At 36.3% G+C, this 21,015-nt stretch overlaps 1 long non-coding RNA gene across 1 annotated transcript in view; it reads right to left on the bottom strand.

Moving 5' to 3' along the window:
- Nucleotides 1–17,923, bottom strand: part of LOC141513278 (uncharacterized) — a 545,077-nt gene extending 527,154 nt beyond the window's left edge. Inside the window, exon 1 of the long non-coding RNA XR_012475754.1 lies at nucleotides 17,847–17,923. This is a non-coding gene — a long non-coding RNA (uncharacterized LOC141513278). The remainder of the gene's footprint in view (nucleotides 1–17,846) is intronic.
- Between the last annotated feature and the right edge of the window lie 3,092 nt (nucleotides 17,924–21,015).

A 21,015-nucleotide genomic window follows, 5' to 3' on the forward strand; every position in this document is an offset into this window, starting at 1 on the left:
TTGGACTACTCTTCAATTCCTTTAGCTAGATCTCCATCTATGTTACACATACTAACTGGAGTTGTCCCTCAAGGCTCTGTTTGTTTTGTGTCCTACATAACTGACTCCCTTCCTATGTTTTGAGTCTTCTTATTCTTTTATCCCTTCCATGTATTCTACAATGGTCTATTTGGTTTTGTATAGGAACATTCTTGGTTATCCTTCATCCTTGGAAGACATTCTCTCCCCACCTTTGCCCATCAATTTCCATGACTTCCTTCAAGACACTTCAATTTTGAACTGTATGGAACCTTTCCTGGTCCTTCACACCCCACCCTACCTTCCACTCTGAGATTACTATCCATTTTCTCTCTCTGTCTCTGTCTGTCTCTCTGTCTTTCTGCCCCTTTGTCTCTGTTTCTCTGTCTCTCTGTCTCTCTCTCTCTGTCTGTCTCTCTCTCTCTCTCTCTCTCTCTCTCTCTTTCTCTCTCTCTCTTTGTCTCTCTTTCTTTTCTTCTCTCTTTCACACCCCTTCCTCTCCTCTCCTGTCTCTCTCCCTGTCTCTCCATCTCTGTCTGTCTCTCTCTTTCTTCATCTTTCTCTTTTCTTCTCTCTTGCTCTCTCTCACCCCTCCTCTCTCTCTGTCTCACTGTTTCTCATTTCTCTCTCTCTCTCTCACTCTCTCTCTCTCTCTCTCTCTCTCTCTCTCTCTATATATATATATATATATATATATATATATATATATATAATCACTATAGCCTTACAAAATATGTTTATATCTTGTATGTCTATAGTGATTTACATTTTGACTTCCCTATAAGAATAGAAGTTTTTTGAGGGCAGAGGCAATTTTTGCCTTCCTTTGCATCCTCATTGCTTAGCATGTTGACAGCCACATAAAAAGTGCTTAATAAATATTGTCTATTAACTGACATTTTCTCAGATTGAATCCAAATTCCAGTGTCAGTAGGGAGAGATGAAATTTTGCCAAATTTGCCTGAGTAGCATCAATCTAAAATAAAGAACCACAATTAATGACGGGATTAGACTTGGGAAGAATGTTGAGCATTAGTTAAACCAAATGAAATAATATTTGCAAAGTGACTGGCATACAGTGGGCACTTAATAAATGCTTATTGCCCCTCCCTTAGTTCAGTGATATACTGAGCCAATGTTATAAATATTAAAGCAAAAGATTTCTTATTAAGTCCAACATGTGAGAAGCTCTATAAAAAATTAAGTTCTCTTTAACAGATAAACATTATCTACCTTCTGCCCTGAGCCTTGAGCTAAGAACTTATAGTTGGTTGAAGAGGCTATTAATCAGTAAATACCAGCAAATAGCACCAATCCACACTTTCATTTATACTGAGCTTGAAATCCTATCCTCTCTGCCATCTTGGTCTCTCTAGCCTAAGGGACAAACTTACTTTATTTATGAATGTGCCATGAGCTTACCAAAATGAGAGCAAGGTATTGCTAGAACATGAATTTAAAGGCACTGCAAAAACCCCACAAATTAGTCATTGAAAATAGAGCTGCAACCTGTTTCAGCCTGAAAAAAATAAGCAAAGACACATATTAATGCGCCAGTGGTCAAAAGACCCCTAGCAACCCAATAACAAAGTATTCAAATACGCAAAGAGCAAAAATAACCTTGATGGAAATAACCTATCCTTGTTTTACCCCTTTATCATGACCAAATGGCTAAGTACATGATTTATTTATTAAAATAAGTTTTCACAAAATAATCTTAAATTCAAAATATCCATAAAATAAATATTAAAAAATATTCACAGAGCTCACTGTAATTCAAGTGTCCAATTTATTATTATCTTTATTAATAGTAATAGTAATTAGTATTTTTATGTGCTTTGAGGTTTGCCAAGCATTTACCAACACTCATTTATTATGTCTACTAAGCTGTGCTAGCCCCTAAAATTACAGTGATGAAACTCTTTGCCCTCAGTGAGTTTAAAATATAATAGTTGACATATGATTCAAGGCAGAAGATAGGCGCAAAAGAGTCCTAGGAAATTTGGGGAGATCCCTTAGGGAAACTAAGGAAATCATGGAAGTCATCATAGATGTAGTGGAACCTGAACTTAACCTTGAAGGAAAAGAATAATATCATCAGGATGAACTAGAGAACAAGTGACCTGTAAAAAGGTACAGTGGTAGGACAATGCAAAATAAATTAGGAAAATTACTATTATGAAATTGCTAATTGTATTCTAGCCGGAAAACAGAATGCATGAAGCAGGTAAAAGGGGAATAGGAAGAAACAAGCCTGGAAGAGAATGTTAAACCAGATTGTAGAAGGCCTTAAATGCTACTATGATTTTTATCTTATTCTATAGATGGTTAGCAATTGAAGATTTTGGAGTAGGAAAATTATATGGCTAGACTTGTGAATTAAGAAGTTTATCTTACATTTAGGTAGTTGTGGGGAAGAAGGATTGGAAAGGAGAGGCACAGGTGGATGAATTTTGAGGTTACATACAGTCAAAACAAGCATAGGATAGGATAATATTGAGAAGCCAAGTGATATATGAGCTATAAGCCTTGATAGCTAATTAGATATGGGGAGTAAGGGATTTGAAAAAGTTTTTTAAAAATTATTCTAAGATTTCAAGTCCTCTTGTTATGTGGGTAATCTAGTTGGGGTGTTTCCAGTTTGTACTCACACTCTCTAGTTGGCTTACTCAACACAGCAAGCTCTCAGAATGACTGTTCTAGGTTCCTGGAATCAGACCATAATGATGTGGCTACACTCAGGCTCTCTCAGGGAAGCTGCAAGTGAATATAATGCCCCTTGTACAATCATGTCCAACTCTTTTTGAACCCATTTGGGGTTTTCTTGGTAAAGAGACTAGAGTGGTTTTCCACTTCCTTCTTTGAGTCATTTTACAGATGAGGAAACAGAGACAAATAGTAAGTAATTTGTCCAGAATCACACAGCTTTTAAGTATCTGAAGCCAGAATTGAACTCGGAAAGATGAATTCCTCCTGATTCCAAGCTAGCTGCTCCATGTTACCCTTCTCATCACTCTAACTCTTGAGTTCCAGCCAGTGTATTTCCATTTACACAATCAACCATGCACAATGATAATATATTAGATTGTAAGCATAGCTGTTTATTTAACAGTAAGGTGAAAGCAACTGTCACACCACAGGTATGCTATAAGGCGAATATATAAATAATGAATGCATCATGGGTCACATATAAACATGGGTCACACTTTTCCATTAATGCATTCAATACCTGTGTGGGAGAGTGGGCACATACTTAGAGAGATCTAGCAAGGAGGGACATAAGACTTGGGATAACCCATAAATTTGGATTGTCATGGGTCCATTTATGAATATATGTACTTTATAAAACCACTTCTCTGTTGATTGCAATACTTTTGTTATGCCACACTCTCCTATTATATAGAATTATTTTAACTCACAACCAACCTTAAAAGGGCACTGAGAATGGGTTATCCCATGGCTAGAAATTTTCTTTAAGTCAGAAAACTGCAAAGTTTATCAGGTTGATTCTCTGGACAATACAGACAAGCCCCCAAATCTTTAGCAACTAGAATTCTGTGATATATAATCAACTCATAAATCAAGGTCATGGCAAAGAACTAAGAATAATGCATACAAGCCCAGCCAGCTCTTCATTCACCAGGATTATGCATCTTCCAACTACATCTCAACATCATTTCCTATATCATAAAGCAGCTGCAAAGTTTCCCATTTCCCTTTCTGCTTTTCCCTATCAAACCAGATAGGACAGCTAAGATCAATAGGTCCTTCTGAGAGCCTTCACCTCTCTCATACTGTAAATGGCACACTATAGGGCAATTACTGAAACTGAAACTTTCTTCCAATGACCTTGAGCCTTTAACCAGTCAATCAAGAATCTAGTAGCTGAAACCTTCTTGTTAGCAGATTACTTCTGCTCCTGAGCTCCTCTGTCCCCTGATGATTCTTCAACTTCCATGATCTTCACCCTTCACTCTGCTATGGTTAGTTTCTTCATTTTATTTTCAGAAGCTATAATCAAAACCTCCTGATACTCAATGAATCAGTTTTCCCTTAAAAGGTTAAAAACTCACAAAATTTCCCTTATAAAAAATCCCCATTACCCACTTAATAATCTCATCATTTCCAAACATTTATTTGATTTATCATTTTGTGAGATTTTAGAATCTTACACCTTAAAAACATTACATGGAAATAAGCTGAGGGACTAAAATTCTCTGCAGCCTCAGTTATTCTACAAAGCAGTCTTCTTCAATACTCTTTGTTTGAGAAACTCTACTTCTTAACACATATCTAAATTTCCATTTCAAATAATCTATGCACCATCAAATATTAGTCCATTATATTCTTAAAATTCCTCTAAGTGATTTCTGAATTTTAGGGACAAAGCTTATTAGAAATAGAAGATATGGCTATACAAAACTCTAACTAGGAATTCTGAGACCTGAGGTAAAATCAGTTTAAAATTGGCAAATAGAGAGGAAGTGCTCCCAGTGTTGACATCTTTGGGTAAAGCCCTGATCAACCACTGTTTTATTTTTGTTAACATTTTACTTGTTTTCCAATTATATACAATAGTAATATGTACCTATCATTTTTGGAAGGTTTTGAATTTTACAATTTCTTCCCTCTCCCCCCCCCCAAAGAAGGCTATCTGATAGTCTTTACATTGATTCCATGCTATATACATTGATGTAAATTGAATGTGTTATAAGAGTAAACATAAACCCCTCTCCCCCCCCCAAGAAGATGAGAAACCTCAAGAATAGAGAGAGAAAAAAAATTTTAATGTGCTTCAGTCTGTGTTCAGATTCCTATGACTCTGTCTCTGGGATGAGTTGCTGTCTTTATCATAAGTCCACCAGAGAAATTACTTCAATATTTTTTCCCATAGTTGCTATAACTAGCTGTACTTCCACTCTATTTCTCCCCACTCTCATTTATTCTGTTCTCTCCTTTTATCCTGACCCTGTCCAAAAGTGTGTTGAATTTGAGTACCCTCTCTCTCAGTCTTCCCTCTCTTCTGTCACCTGTTCCCCTTTCCCTCCCCCCATTCCCCCTTATCCCATCCCTTTCTTCTTATTTTTCTCTAGGGTAAGATAGATTTTCTCACCCTATTAAATGTGCATTTTATTTCCTCTCTGAGCCATTTCTGATGAGAATGAAGGTTCACTCATTCCCCCTTGCCTTCCCCCTTTCCACTCCATTGAAAAAGTTTTTTCTTGACTCTCATGTGAAATTTCTTAGCCCCTTCTTCCTCTCCTTTCTCTTCTTCCCAGTACTTTTCCTTATCACCCATTGACTCCATCCCTTTACCACATCATACCATTATATTCCACTCCTTCCTATGTCTGGTCTATATATGTTCCTTCTAACAGCTCTTATAAATGAGAAAGTTCATATGAGTTATCAATATCTTCTTCCCATGCAGGAATACAAACAGTTCCATAACATTAAGTTCCTCATAGTTAGTCCTTCTCATCCACTCCCTCTATGGTTCACCAGAGTCCTGTACTTGAAGATAAAACTTTCTGTTCACCTCTCATTGCTTCAATAGGAAAGTCTGAAAGTCCCCTGTTTTATTGAAAATCCATATTTTCCCCTGAAAGAGGATGTTCAGTTTTGCTGGGTGGTTGATTCTCAGTTTTAAATCAAGATCGTTTGCCTTCCAGAATATCATATTCCAATCCCTTCGAGCCCTTAATGTAGATGCTGCCAGATTCTGTGTGATACTGACTATGGAGCCTCAGTAGTTGAATTGTTTGTTTCTGGCAGCTTTTAGAATTTTCTCTTTGATTTGGGAGTCTGGGAATTTGGCTATAATATTCCTGGAAGTTTTTATTTTGGGATCTCTTTTAGGAGGTGACCAGTGAATTCTCTCTGTTTCTATTTTACCCTCTGCTTCTAGGATCTGAGGGCAATTTTGCTGTATTATTTTTTTGAAAAATGAAGTCTAGGCTTTTCTCCTGATCATGGCTTTCAGTTAGCCCAATAATGTTTAAATCATTTTTCCTGGATCTGTTTTTCCAATGAGATATTTCATATTTTTCTTCTAATTTTTGGCTTTTTTTTGGAAGAGTTTTATTTCTTCCTGATTTTTTGCAAAGTAATCAGCTTCCTTTAGTTTCATTCTGCATTTGAAGGGGTTATTTTCTTCAGAGAGGTTTTTTATTTCCTTTTCCAGCTGGCCAATTCTGCTTTTTAAGACATTCTTCTCCTCATTTGCCTTTTGTTTTGCTTTTTCCATTAGGCCTAAACTAGTTTTTAACATGTTATTTTCTTCAGTATTGTATTTCTTACACCAAGCTGTTGATTTGGTTTTCATGATTTTTCTGCATTGCTCTCATTTCTCCTCTCAATTTTTTCTCCACCTCCCTTAATTGCTTTTCAAAGTCTTTTTTGAGCTCATCCATAGTCTGAGCCCATTTTTCTTTTTTCTCTTGGAGGTTTTGTATATGGAAGCTTCAATTTTGTCATCACCTGAGTATGTGTTTTGATCTTCCATGGAACTAAAGGAATTCTCTATGGTCAGATTCTTTTTTTTTCTGCTGTTTACTCATTTCCTCAGCCCAAGACAGCACTTCCAAGGCTTTGGGGTTTTTTTAGGGGGGACACCCCACTGGGACCTTTATACTTCCATGGTCTTATGCTGTCTTGACTGTGCCTTGATATGTAGATGCCCCCCCCTACTTCCCTCTGCCCTGGAGCTATAAGGAGGATCCTGCTATCTTAGTATGGAAGCCCAAACTGCAACCTGGATCTGAGTTTGGGCAAATAGAAGAGTCCTACCCCAAGGGAGAGCAAAGAAATCTCTACAGTCTTCCCTGACTCCTTACCATCTCTGGGGGTGTAGGTTGCTTTCTCCAGATTCTCGCTGCAGATTCTGTGGCCGATGCTCCTCACTCCACACTCATTCTGGTGTAGCAGAGTTCTCTCACCATCCCTCCAAGCTGTTTCCAGTGATCTCTGGGCTGGGTTGGTCTGGGCTGCACTGGGCTGTGCTGTGCTGTGCTGTGGCTGTGGCTTTTTTTTCCAACCCCAGGTCCTAGTGAAACACACATTTCCCGCGGAACTTCTAAGTTATCTTGGACTGGGAAAATGTATCACTCAGTCTTTCTGTGGGTTCTGACCCTCTAAATTTTGGCTAGAGTCATCATTTGTTGGTTTTTGGAGTCTGTGGAGGGAAGAAGTTCCCAGGAAATACTGCCTTCACACCACCATCTTGGCTCTGCCCCGTTCTGATCAATCATTGTTAATTATTACTCTAGTACTATGTGTGCTAGTCAAATCATATCACACCCCATAGAAGTTCCTTATTCATGATTCTAATAAATTGACAAGCAAGAAATATTTTAAAATGTTTATAAAAAAAAGTATGTGAATTTTAAATTAATTATTTAATCAGGAAGACTTTAACCACAAAAGGAGGAAGTAAGGAAATAAGTTGGCTTGTATATCCACTAAGTTTGATATTACATAAAGTAGCAGTATGAAGTAGGAAGAAGATTATCAATGGAAAAGACTAGCAAATCACAGGAAATTATATTCAAGAAGAATAAAACTCAGATGACCATGACTAGTAAAGAATCAATAGAGAGAGAGAGAGAAATAAAAAAAATGTTAAAGTGATGGGAATATCCTACTGACCACCTGGCCAAAAAGAGGATATAGGTGATGAGTTTCAGAAACAGCATAAACCTGGTATGGAGGCATGATAATGTAGAAAAGCAACATTTCAACAATCCAGATATATTTTAGACCTTGCTTTCCAAACCAAACAAGTTCACAAGTTTCTTACTTAGTTAATGATAATGTTGTTTTCTAAACAAAGCACTAGAAGTGATAAGCAGAAATCTTTTTTGGACATGTTTATTATTTATTTTTATTATATTATTTATAATTTATATAAAATTTATATATATAATTTATTATATTATTTATTTATTTATTTTTTGCAAGGCAAACAGAATTAAGTGGCTTGCCCAAGGCCACACAGATAAGTAATTATTAAGTGTCTGAGACCGGATTTGAACTCAAGTACTCCTGACTCCAGGGCCGGTGCTCTATCCACTGTGCCACCTAGTCACCCCAAGAAATTAACTTCTGAAGAAGAAATTATGAGAAATGTTAGAAATGGTCATATAATATTAGAGTTTATGAGAAGAGAAGGAAAGGGAGACACTGAATTTGGGAAATGCTTCCTCAGAGAAAATATATTCAGGATCCCATGATCTAATAAATCATTTCCCACCAGCTACTCTACATGGTTTCAACTGCTCAAACATTTTGCTTTTGCAAAAATAAACTTTTCACCAGAAATCTCATCAGTTTGGAGATTACTTCAGCTTTGGTGTTCAATTCCTCAATTGTACCCTTGGTTGCTTCTCCCTATGATTTGGAGGCTGAGAGGACAGAGCAAAAAAAAAAAAAAAATTCTCCCAAAGCTTCCATTTATGGAGAGTTTTGAATTTCCAGCCAACTCTTCATTTCCTACCAGCTGGTTTACTTAGTTTCAAATCCACAGTCATCATGTCCCCAAGCCAGATACCCTCTGATGCACCTTGGCATTTCCGTTTCTTGCATTATCTTACCTTTTAAGAATTTTAAGATTTTTAAAAGCCTTGAGAGTAGGGATTATCTGTATTTTCCTTATTTTTATCAACAGAGTTTCACACAGTCCCAGGAACATTGTAGGTACTAAATAAATGTTTATTGGCCAATTCTGTGTCTAATAATATTCTATAGTTCAAGTCAGAATAAGAAAAATGAGTTCTCAAGAATGAAATTCTGATGGCACAAATTATTCCAGTAAAGAAGGAAAGGAAGATCTATCAAAACAGACCTATATGAATGTTCGTGGGCCTCATCAGTTTTAAAAGGATAAGTGCAGTAGAATGCTACCATAAAAGCCATGAAAAAGGAGCAAATACAATATAATAGATATGGGGTTTGGCTTTCAATCAAGACCTGGGTTGAAATCTTGCCTCTGTCATATATTAACTAGGTGACTGCAACTCTCATTTCTCCAAGACTAATTTACAGATTTTTAGTTTTTCATTCTGTACATTGGGGGTTAATTACTGATATCCCAAATCTGCATAATTTTTCTTCTCCCTTTCTCCTACTCTTCCTCCTCTCCTCCTCCTCCTTTTCCTTCTTCTCCTCCTTCTATCTTCTTTTTTCTTCCTTCTTTCTTCTTTTTCTTCTTCCTTCTCTTCCTTCCTTCCTTCTTCCTCTTCCTCCTCCTCCTCCTCCTTCTCCCTCTTCTTCTCCCCTCTCCATCTTCTACCTCTCTACCTGAACCCCACAACCTTTATATAAAGGAAACCAATCAAATAAGCCCAAAGGGGACTTTGGGATATATTGTGATCTTGCAAGCAACTTTACAGTAGCTCTGAAAAGAAGATAAAACCACTTAACGCTAATTTTATTTCTTTTTTCTCTAACAAAATGATCTTCAAGACTGGGGAAAATGAACAAAATTTATTAAGAAAAATTCAAAAAGCAAGAAAAAGAAAGAGATGGTAAGAGCTCATCTAATTGCCTTCAATGAACATGTTATTAGCTCTAAATGAATGATACCCAAATCTATCAAAAAGAAGTAACATATTTATTTACTAAACTATTGTGAGTAATATTTGAAAAGTAGTGAAAAATAGAAAGGGTGGCTCAGAACCAGAGATATGAAAATAGTATTATGATTTTTAAAAAAAGAAAACAGATTTTTGAAACTTCAAGCTTGTGAGCCTGACTCGGATTCCTGGTAAAATTGTAGAATGTTTTATTAAAGAGATGTTTTATATCTTTTTAGGAAGGTTGCTATCACTAAAAGTCAGTGTGGATTTATTAAGAACAAATCTTTTCAGACTAAACATAATTTATTTTCTGATAGGTTTGCCAAACTGATAGATCAGAGAAATTCTAAAGACAACATATATCTGAATTTAAGTTAGCTATCTTGCACCTGGTAAGCTAAGGTTGATGGATTACTTGAGATGAGAAATTCTACTCTTCAGTAGGGCTAATGCTGAGAAGGAACATCAGAAATTCTTAGGAGCAAGTAGTTTCCAGGAGGAGTTGAGGAGGAAGTGCCATGAAGGATATGAACCAACTCAGGTAGAAAATAGAACAAATTAAAGTTTCAGTGTTGATCTGACACAGTTATGGAATCCTGGGATTGGAGAAAGGAAGACCTGAGTTCAAATTCTGTCTTAGATACTTACCAGCCATACAACCCTAAGCAAGCCATTTAACCTCTTTCTAAATTTCCTCTGCTATAAGAAGAGATTTATAATAGTACCAGTCTCCCAAGGCTGTTTTAAGGATCAGATGAGAAAAGATTTATAAAACAATTAGCATAGTTTCTGCTACATTGTGAGTGCTTAAAATTATGTATTCCCTTTGTCCTTCCTCAGTGGGGCCAGGCTTGTAAGTGGCTACTGCATTTCCAAACTAGGTGAGATGGAGAGACTCAGTTTCTTAACAAATAAATGAATGAGTGATTATATTGATAAATAAAGGAATAAATGAATGAATGTCTCCAAGGCTATAAAACAAAGCAAAGAAAATTCAAGTCCACAAGGACAGTAAATTCATACAAATTAAGCAAAGCACATTTTGAAAAAAAGGCATCTATTTGGGGGCAGCTAAGGTGGCACAGTGAATAGAGCACCAACCCTGGAGTCAGGAGTACCTGAGTTCAAATCTGGTCTCAGACAACTTAAAAATTACCTAGCTGTGTGGCCCTGTGCAAGCCACTTAAGCCCATTTGCCTTGCAAAAACCTAAAAAATGTCATCTATTTTAAAGCTTCTGCTTCTATCTAAATTTTCTGCTGTGACTCTGTGGTGCCTGTGTATTCATAGATAACTGGGCAAAGCTCTACATGACTCTCGTTGTAAAGTCAAAGTACCGATATTGAAAGAAGAGATCATTATGCATTTTTATTAAGTCATCTCATCTAACTAAGGGACTTGAGAAGTCTCACCCATCCTGAGAAGAAGACAAGAAAGGCAACTTATTAAAGAGTTTGAGACTGATTCAGGGACAAAAAAAAATATGCTTGAAGATGACGATCCAAGCTAAGAGGTTAACCTAAAAGACTGGATTTTAAGAACTTTTTAAAAATTCACTCACTATTTTTATTTAACTTCTCGCTTCATTTTCTATAAAGAATGCAAATATGTTAATTGCTTTCAGTTTAGTTTCAAATTATTTTGCTGGCTGGGCCACTGGGCTCCTACCAGTGTTTCTGAGCTTGTTAGGATTACTGGAAGGTAAATCCTATAGTCCAACAATGCAGTTTGGAGTTTGATTAGTTAAAAAAAATCTCCCCAAATCATATTTTATACTTTTCATTCCAAATGGTAATCTTGGGCTAAGCTGCTGTACTTCACAATGTCCCTTTAACCTAGGAACTCTCCGCCAAAGGATATTATTGAGGCCAACAGCTTAATAAGTTTTATAGAAGATTAAATATTTATATGAATAAAAATAGCACCTGCAGCGACACTAGCAAGGATAAAATTACAAGGGCTATGAAATCTTCATGCTTCAGGGCATAAATTGCTTACCAGCTGGATGAGGTGATTTCCCTCATGGTACAATATGGCCAAGCAAAATACATCTTCCTGGGAAGTATCAAGGCACTCTCCAAAGTTGGAACCAAAAACCAAGCCAGTCAGGTCACTGGACTCTCACGAATGGGTCACACAACTATGGCTGAGTTAGAAAGAGGAGTTGGTTGCAATGGCAATGGATTTAACTAAGGCATACAACCATGGCACAAATGGGAATGGATTGAAGTCATTCACTGGGAAAATGGATGCTCTCTGGGGCCACATAGAAAGTCTGTGCCTTTGCTATATGGAAGTCCTTCAAGTATTTAAAAGAAGCTGCCTGTTCCTCTCCACACTCAAATCTTTTTCTCCAAAATGACCATCCCTAGTTCCTTTGTCAATATGGCATGACCTTGATGCCCTTCACTATATCGGTTGACATTTAGATGTTCTCCAACTTCCTAAAGCTTTTCTAAAACATGATTCCAATAACTGAATGGAATTTTCCAGATGTGATATGACCAAAGCAGAAATTTAGAAAAGGGCAAAATTCAGAAAGGAAAGTATTAAGACTTCCTTATAATTTAGATATTCATTACTGGACCTTATCAGAAAACTTCTGAGTGCTCTGGTCCTTGAAAGTTTTCAAGACAAAAAAGAAGTTATAGGATGATTCAATTTTATCTTTTCTTCTCTACTCTAAACCCCAAACACACACACACACACACACACACAATGAGAACTGAGTGAGGCCAGTATGGAAGTGTGTATAACCAACACGCTCTTCCAACCTGCATTGCTGTCTTTTCTGAAGATAAAAAACAGTAGGGGGGAAATCATACTGAAATACAGAGTACATCATGGGACACTAACAAAATGAATTACTTTCTTTTCATAAACCAACTCTAATTTCTCTTTTCTGATAAACTGAACAGCAGTATTTATGAACAACCCTCGCATTGGTTTATTGATTTTGGTGTTATTTTAAAATGTGGACAGATAATCAATTAATCAACAAAAAGTTCAACATTGTGAATGGTCACAACCAAGCAACACAAAGTATGTTAATAGGGTTAACTATGTGTTTTCTTCCATTGAGAAATTACTTAACTGGGCAATTGTGGAATATTGTGGAAAATCTTCTAATGTTATTAACACTCTGTGATTTTTGGAAGCATAATTAGTTGCTTTTGATGGAGAGATTATTTAACAAACAGCTATGGCCTCCAGAAGGATGCTCTTGTGCAGAGCCGTGGTCCAGAAGTGAATCATGGGCAGCCCTTTGAGTAACTAAATGAACAAAGGGCTCCTGTGGATTTTAATAAGACTGATCCACTTATGAATCATAAATCAAATGGAAACCCTCTTGCAGACCTGAGATTTCTCAGATTTCTGGGGAGAATGCTTCCAAGCAGCAGCATGTTATCCACTAGGATTAACAATATTTGCTCACATTCCTTTAAAAAAACAGCTGAGATACTAGTCTTCAGGTTCTTTGCCTGAAGGTGACTTCAGGTGAAAGGTGCAACCCTGGAGAAGACGGGAAGAAGAGGGATGGGGTGGTGAACCTACCAGTCTTTTGGTGCTTTGGGTTTGAGGGGATCTGGAACTCAGGACCCTTCAACTTCTGTGTTTAAATGTCAAAGACCAAGATGATGGGGAGAAGTCAATAGATCAAGATGAGCCATAAGAAAACAAAAGAAAAAGGGGAATGACAGGAAGGAGGGGACAAACAAATTGTCTTTATCAAAAAGAACTGTTTCTTCATATTTTAAACAACCTTTAATTTAATGCATATTTTCATTTCTGCAAAGGAAATAGTGATATTAACAAATTGGTTTTATTTCTAACCTGGCAGGCTGCCTGCAGTGAAATGTAAATATATGTACATGGGAGCTGGGATTACCATTTACTGAAGAAAAAGAGTAGTCAATATTTTAATGAGGAAGTCTAAGAAGCAATTGCACTAAACACTCAGATGTCACAGGGGAGCTTTTTAAGTTAAGCCAACTAGTTCCAAATTACTACTTTTCTCAGCTTTCCTTTAAGGGAAGTTTAGACTTACTTAAAAATACAACAGTGGCATTAGTCTTACATATCACAAAAATAGCTGTAATATTCATTTCTATAAATACATACATTAACCTATATCCATCTCTCTCATTACATATATAGAGAACGAATGTCTGACATGCCATTCTTCAGTTAAATGGCCCATTTAACAGTGTCATCCTTCTACTTATTGGCAAGACAGAAATACTGGGGGAAGAAAATTGCTACTACCTGAAAGTATGGGGGTGGACTTGAGAAAGGGAGCAATAGCAAGGAACAAATGTAGCCAGACCCCAAAATCATATTAAGCAATTGAGCAGTTCCAGGTGTTCTATATAGTCCAAATCATGCTGAAATGACTTTAGATACATATAGATGTAGAGGTAGCAAATAATAAACATGTATCAAGAGCCTATGATGTGCTGGGAACTGTGCTGAACTCTGGGAAGGCAAACTGAGGCAAAAGACAGTTTCTGACCTCAAGGACTTTACTGTCTGATTACGTAGATAGGGTCAGAAATATATGGAGGGAGGGAGGGAGGGAGGGAGGGAGGGAGGCAGAGAGAGGGAGAGAGAGAGAGGGAGAGAGAGAGAGAGAGAGTAATCAGTTTATTAAGAACCATGTGACAGGGACTATGAAAAATCCTAGGGATTAAAAAAAAGAGGTGACAGTTCCCACCCTCAGGGAACTTACCAGAGAGAGAGAGAGAGCGAGAGAGAGAGCAAGAGAGAGAGAGACAGAGAGAGAGACAGAGAGACAGAGAGACAGAGATAGAGAGAGACAGAGAGAGGATGGATAGTTGGAAAGATAGATACATACATACATACATGCATGTATGCATACATAGACAGACGGATAAATAGATGGATAGGTGGATAGATGGATAGATAGATGGACAGATAGACAGATAGGTGTTAGATAGATGGATAGATGGATAGATGGGTGGATAGGAACATATATATAGACATACACTATAACATATACATACATATATATACATGTGTACGTATGTGTATATATATGTAGAGACCGAGATTAATATATAGATGCATGTACATATAGACATATGTATTTATTTGTATATATACATATATATACATTTTAAAAATTTACTTATCTCTATAAATATTGTTCCCCCTGTAGAATGTAAGTCCCTTGCAAATAGACTTATATATAGGAGCTAAGAAGCTGCTTATTAAATTAAATTAAACTTATATTGGTTGTTAAAATAAAATAAATTCTGGAAGCACCCAAGCATCCAGTCCACTGTTTTCTAACCCCTTATTGTGGATTATTGTTGAGATCAATCATAGAATCATAGGATATATATATATATACATATATATATATATATATGTATATATATATATATGTACATATATATATGGTTCAAAAAATATTTAGAAATCATATACTCCAATCCCTTCATCTTAAAAGGAAGAAACTGAGGGTCAGAGAAAACTTGTGCAAATCATGCTCCAAGTCCAGGTTTTGCCATGGACCTAGGTGGGAAGGACATCCAGTCACAAGAAAACACTTTGGGGATAAGGCATTCATCCTTATATTGTGATGAGAGAAGATGTGTTGGGCATCATTGAGCACCCAGAAATTATCAGTGACCCTCCCTGCACATCAAAAGATCCAGAAGGCTCTTAGATTTCTCAGGATATTAATTCATAGAATAACCTATAATTCTCTGGGAATATTATTTTTGAGAAAAAACAACAGTATTTCTAATTTTCTGTCCAATAATTGTTTTATATGTCCAATAATTATTTTATTTTCTTGGGTTTATGAAAGAAAATAATCACATTCCTCCAACATGGATCTCAGTTTCCTCTCTTGATTATTTTATAGCATTAAAAGTAAAAACAAAACTCCCTCTAATATTCATTATACTATCACACCCAGAGATTCAGCTTAAATATTAAAATATGGCATTCTTTTGTACATAGATGGCAAGTATTTCGATATGGGAACTTACCAAAAAGAAGCAGTCTCTGACTGAGGAAATATTAAAACAAATAGGCCAGCACCACTGCAATTGCAGACGATCGTATATATTCTCTCTGTGCACTGGACAGGAATTTTTCATTTCATACATCATTTACAACTTGCTGCAGTGATTCCACAAAATCAGTTCATACCATTTATACACACAAAGAGAGATGCCCAATATACTCAGTAGAGAAATCCAGGTCTTTGGGACTGTACCAATGCCTTCGTGACAGGCAGCCGACCTTGCACTAAGAGGGTCCCTGGGTCAGAAGTGATGAGGTAGCTGGAGAAGACTAGGAGGCTGGATTTAAAGTTGAAGCAAGGGATTCAGTCAATGCCTTCTGTTTTTCTTAACTTCGAATTTTTTTTATCATGAAAGCAAAAATTAAGGTGAGGAGGAGAGGATGGAAATAGGGACAAGATCAGTTCTGTTTTTCAGGGGATAAAAACTCTCTGCCGATTCAGATTGACAACATATAAATTTATAGAGTTGGCCAAAATGCTGAGAGGTTAAGGATTTGCCCATCACATCCAGTATGTCGTAAAAGTTAGTTTTGAACTTCAGTATTCTTAAATCCAGAATCATCTCTATATCTACTAAACCAGGAATTATGTTTGGGTACCTCAATTTATTTGTTTGCTGTTTCCTTGAGGATAGGAGTAACCAGTTCTGTCTTATAAAACATTTTATTAAAAGGTTTTTTTAAGACACAGTTATATATATATATACATATATGCATGTGTATATATATATATGTATATATGTATATATGTATATATATATATCACCTCATTTGTTCCCCTTCACAACCTTCTGAGGTACCACAAGCATAGCACCTTGACCAAGTCCCTCCTTTTACAGACTATTAAAGCAGGGTCTGGAGAAAATAAGTGACTTTCCCAAGGTCACACAACTAAAATCTGAGTCCAACTTGTTGACTCCAAATGCAGTCTACTTTCCCATTGAGGAGCTGAGCCTGAAAGTTAAATTAACTTTTGCTGGCTTAAACAATTAAGACATGTCAGAAGCAAGATCCTAAAGCTTGGGTTTCCTAATTTTAAGCCCAACACCAGCCACTATACCATGCTGCCTCTCAAGGCAGTTAACAGATATATGAGTGGAATTTATTATATTTTAGAGGAATCATGGTATATCAAATATTTGACCCAAATGTGCACTGGGACATTCCTCCTGATTGGCTATCAATAAAACGTACGTTTCCAGGGTCTTACCTCATTCTTATATGAACTATTCACCCCACCACCACTCTATATCTATGAATCCTAAAGAACAACTGAACAGCAAAAAAAAACAAAACTCTACAACTGATATAGAAATAAAGAAGCTATAGTTTAAGGAAAAGAATTAAGATATTTGCCTTGAGAGACAAGAGAAATAACAGTCCATTTGAGTTGCTTGTTTTTTTAGGTAAAATACTGATTTTTTTTTCTATCAAGTAGTGTATTTCTTTGCCATCACCCCTCTTAGAATTATTTCTTGAAATATTCTGCTCAACCTTACCAAACAAGGGAAGACATAATTTTTGAACAAATTCTGTAGTGAACTGAAAGCTGATCTTAGAGTTAGGCAAACTTAGTTTCAAGGCCCACCTTTGACACATACCAACTATGTGATCTTGGGCAAATAAATTAACTGCCCGTTGTACAGGTAACACACTAATACTTTGAGTTACAAAGAAGAAGCTGACCACCATTGGTAGAGGAAGTTTCTGCTGCAGCTATGAGCTCCTTACACCAATGATATCACATACTCAGGTTTCTCTCCTATCCCTCCCTATTCCATTGAATTTATAAGGTAACAGTAATCTCTGCCATGTAGTAGAAGATAACATTAGGAGGATGGGAAGGGATATCTTGGATAATTTCATAGGATCAAAGAAACATGGGGGGAACATCAAGTCCAACTCCATCACTTTACAGATGAAGAAACTGAAGTCCAAAATTATCAAAAAAGTCACATGGGGAGTAAGTGGCAAAGCTGAGATTTGAACCCAGATCTCGTGAATTATACATCTCATATTTGCCTTTAATTTGTCAATATATTTTGCTGAAGGAATAACAGGAAATTTGAGGGAGGATAGACTCCTTGATGATTTATTAAGAAAGGTAATTATATAGGAAAATTTTTAGAGAAGATCTCTTTCAAATAAGATGAATTTAATTCCAAAGATAACCTAACTGGATTCTCCATCTACATACCATTAAAAGAGCCCTTCTTGTTGTGTTTGGTTTCCTGTCTTTCTGGTCTCAGAAGAACCCCAGAGATCCAAAGGTCTGCAAGTGTGAAAAGAAGAGAAAAGAAAAAAAATGTTAACAGAACTTTTGAACCTCTAATTGTGTTTGGTTCAAGAAAAGGTCCAGAAAAGATCAAGAGGATGGAAGGGGCTTATATGTGAGAAAAGACTAAAAAAAAAATTCAGGACTCCAGTCTGATAAGATGAAGGCTGAGGGAAGAAGATGATCAAAGTCGCTAAAGTCAGGAAAGGGATGGAGGGAAAGGATGAACACTGGCCTCTTCACAAAACCCCAGAATACAAGGACTAGGGGGCAACCCTTGAAACTTGAAAGAAGTTTTAAGAGAAATAAAAGGAAATAGCCTTTTTCACAGTAGGTAGTAAACTTTGGAACTCATTACCAGAGGAAGCATAGGTAGAAAATATCTGTAATATTCAATGAGAGCTTGGATACCAATGCATGAATGATAGATCAATAATAGGGATTTAGTTACTTGTATTTGAGCAAGACTGCAAGAAATTTAGATGCACATCTCTAGAAAAGACCTCAAATTCAAATCCCTCATTTGACAAATGAGGGAACTGAGGTTCGGAGAAGTGACAATGCATTTAACTTTATTACCCCTAATCCTGGTCCAAGTCACTTGACTATGAATTCAATGACCAATTTAAAGACATATCTTTATTGCCTTGGAAATCATTACAAGCCTCAATTATTCAGATAGATTACCTTTCTCAATAGAAAAGGAATCTCTATTATGACATGGAAACTAGCAGGTCCTAGATGCCTCCATTGCTATTTTGAGCTCAGGTATTAGAGTAGTAAGAGTAGAATATGACGGAAAGGAAGAGCAGGCTGTGCATAGTAGATTTTCAATTTCATATTCAATAATCTTTTTTATTATACTATGTTATGGAAATACTTGCATTACTCCATCAATTAAAAATAAAATATTTTTTTAAAAAATAGTAAAGTAATGAGCTGCTAGATAAAATCAAAGTGAACACAGAACAAAGACCAATTCAACAAAGAACCCTGAAACACCAGAGGTGCCAAGAGGTCATTCCAACAGACGGTTGTAGTTATGCTACTAATCAGTAATCATTACAAGCCTTTAATAGAACTTAACTGTGATCTATTATTTATTTTCTATATTTAATATTTTAATAAGGGAAAATGGAAATTGAGATAGATAAGTGGAATAAGACTCTAAACATAACCAGAAATGATTCCCCAAGCCAAACACTGAGCAAAAAGGAAAACGAGGAGGGTCTAATAAAATTAGCATTTTAGTTAGAGTTTTTAAATGCTTATTCAACTCTAAATATCATCAAATGTCCAAATCTAGAGAGAATCTTACTACTAAAAGTCCATCTATCTAAAGCAATTTTTCAAGTTAACACTGAATTCATAAAAGGATAACTTTAAAAGTATCAATATTAAGAACATGGGGGACATGATATTAGAAAGGGTGGGGCCAACAAAAAATGGAACTATGGAGTATTAGAAGAAGCAGGAAATGTAATTTAGAAAAATCAGGACTTGGTTGAAGCAAATTGAGTCTTGAGCCTCTGGTTAGTGTTTCTAAAGCATTTTCAAGATGAAAACATCTAGATAAGTGCTAAGCATAATTATTATCATCTAATGTAATTACATTTTTTTAAAAAAATTGGAAGTGCTCTCAGGTAGGTAACTGTACATAGCCACATGTTTTCCAGGGTTACAACTTAATCTCAGATGCTTCCTACCATGTCAAAATTGCATTTGAAAATTAAGTTTTTTAATCATGGGGCATTTGGGCTTACTGCTTAAAAGAAAGATTATTTTAGTCATCATAGCATTGGAAGGAGACTTAAATTCATCAGATTTTCCACAACTTGGAAAGAAAATTAACACTTACACATTTGCAGCTTTTACTTTCTGAATACAAAGGGAGGTAAGGAAGAATGAAAAGTAATTTATTGAAGACGATGGTCTATATAATCAGGAGAAGAAAATAGGTAATTAGCTGATAACTTGGAGTTATCTAGACTAGAGTTCCCTGCCTGGAAACCAAATGTGACTGGCAAAATTATCAAGTGCTGCCTGAATCAGATAAAAATAAAGTTAGGAAATATTTTACGAAGTAAGAATACAACACTACATAGCTGATGCTACTTTGTGGTTTTCTAAGTTACTATGAAGCCAAGGAGGATCCAGTTCCATTTGAGTTTGACACCACTAGTCTAGACAATCCTGATCTTTAATGCTGAAATACAATCTTTTTTTGTTGTGATTTAATTTTTATATTGCACTGTCTCAAATCTCTAGATCATTTTATAACTTTTGTTTTTCTAACAGTGACAGTTTAGTGCAAGTGATAGAGAGCTGGGTTTAGAATTAGAAAGACTTGTTTTCAAATCCTCCACTTGGATTCATATTCATTATACAGCTGTTGGCTAATCCCTTAAATTGTTCTGTGGTTGTTTGTCTTTTGTTCTTGAAGAGATCTGATGACATCAGAAGGGTGATGTCTTGACTTGAAAATTAATTGGATTTAAGTGAGGTAGGCTTGTCACCAGCCTCATTTTCTCCTCCAAGGCCATCTGGGTCCAGTGGCCAGCTATGGATCAGGATGTCTGAAGATGGTCCCATCTGCAGTGGGAGACCTTAGCCTTTCAAGGTCTTTCCCAAGTCTCACGGGTTAAAGCTAGGTAAGAAGAGAGGCAAATGATTACCATTTTTACCTCCTCAAAAAAAAAATTCAATCTTGGAAGTGAGGTCCCTCAGGGTTTCTTATCAATACAAAAAGATATATTATTTACACTCACTTTGAGCCAACAAAACCCAAACATTGCTCTAGATAAATTTCTAAGACTCTAAGTAGAAAAGTTGCAGAGAAGGTATTGACCTACTTTAGTAGAACTAATTTCCTCACATGGAGGTCCCTTCACCAACAACATCACAGACCCAGTCCTAATTCCCCAGCCTGATTCTGCTCCACTTGGGATATGAAGACATACTTAGGGAAATCAACAACTCTCTAGAAGATCCAAGTCATTTAAGGACAGAGTGACTGAAAACTTTACTCTGTATCATTTAAGTCAATTGGGATTAATGTTACTATTCTTAAATGCATTAGTATTTCTAAGAT

The sequence above is a fragment of the Macrotis lagotis genome, chromosome 1 (assembly GCF_037893015.1).
Source record: "Macrotis lagotis isolate mMagLag1 chromosome 1, bilby.v1.9.chrom.fasta, whole genome shotgun sequence".
NCBI lineage: Eukaryota > Metazoa > Chordata > Mammalia > Peramelemorphia > Peramelidae > Macrotis > Macrotis lagotis.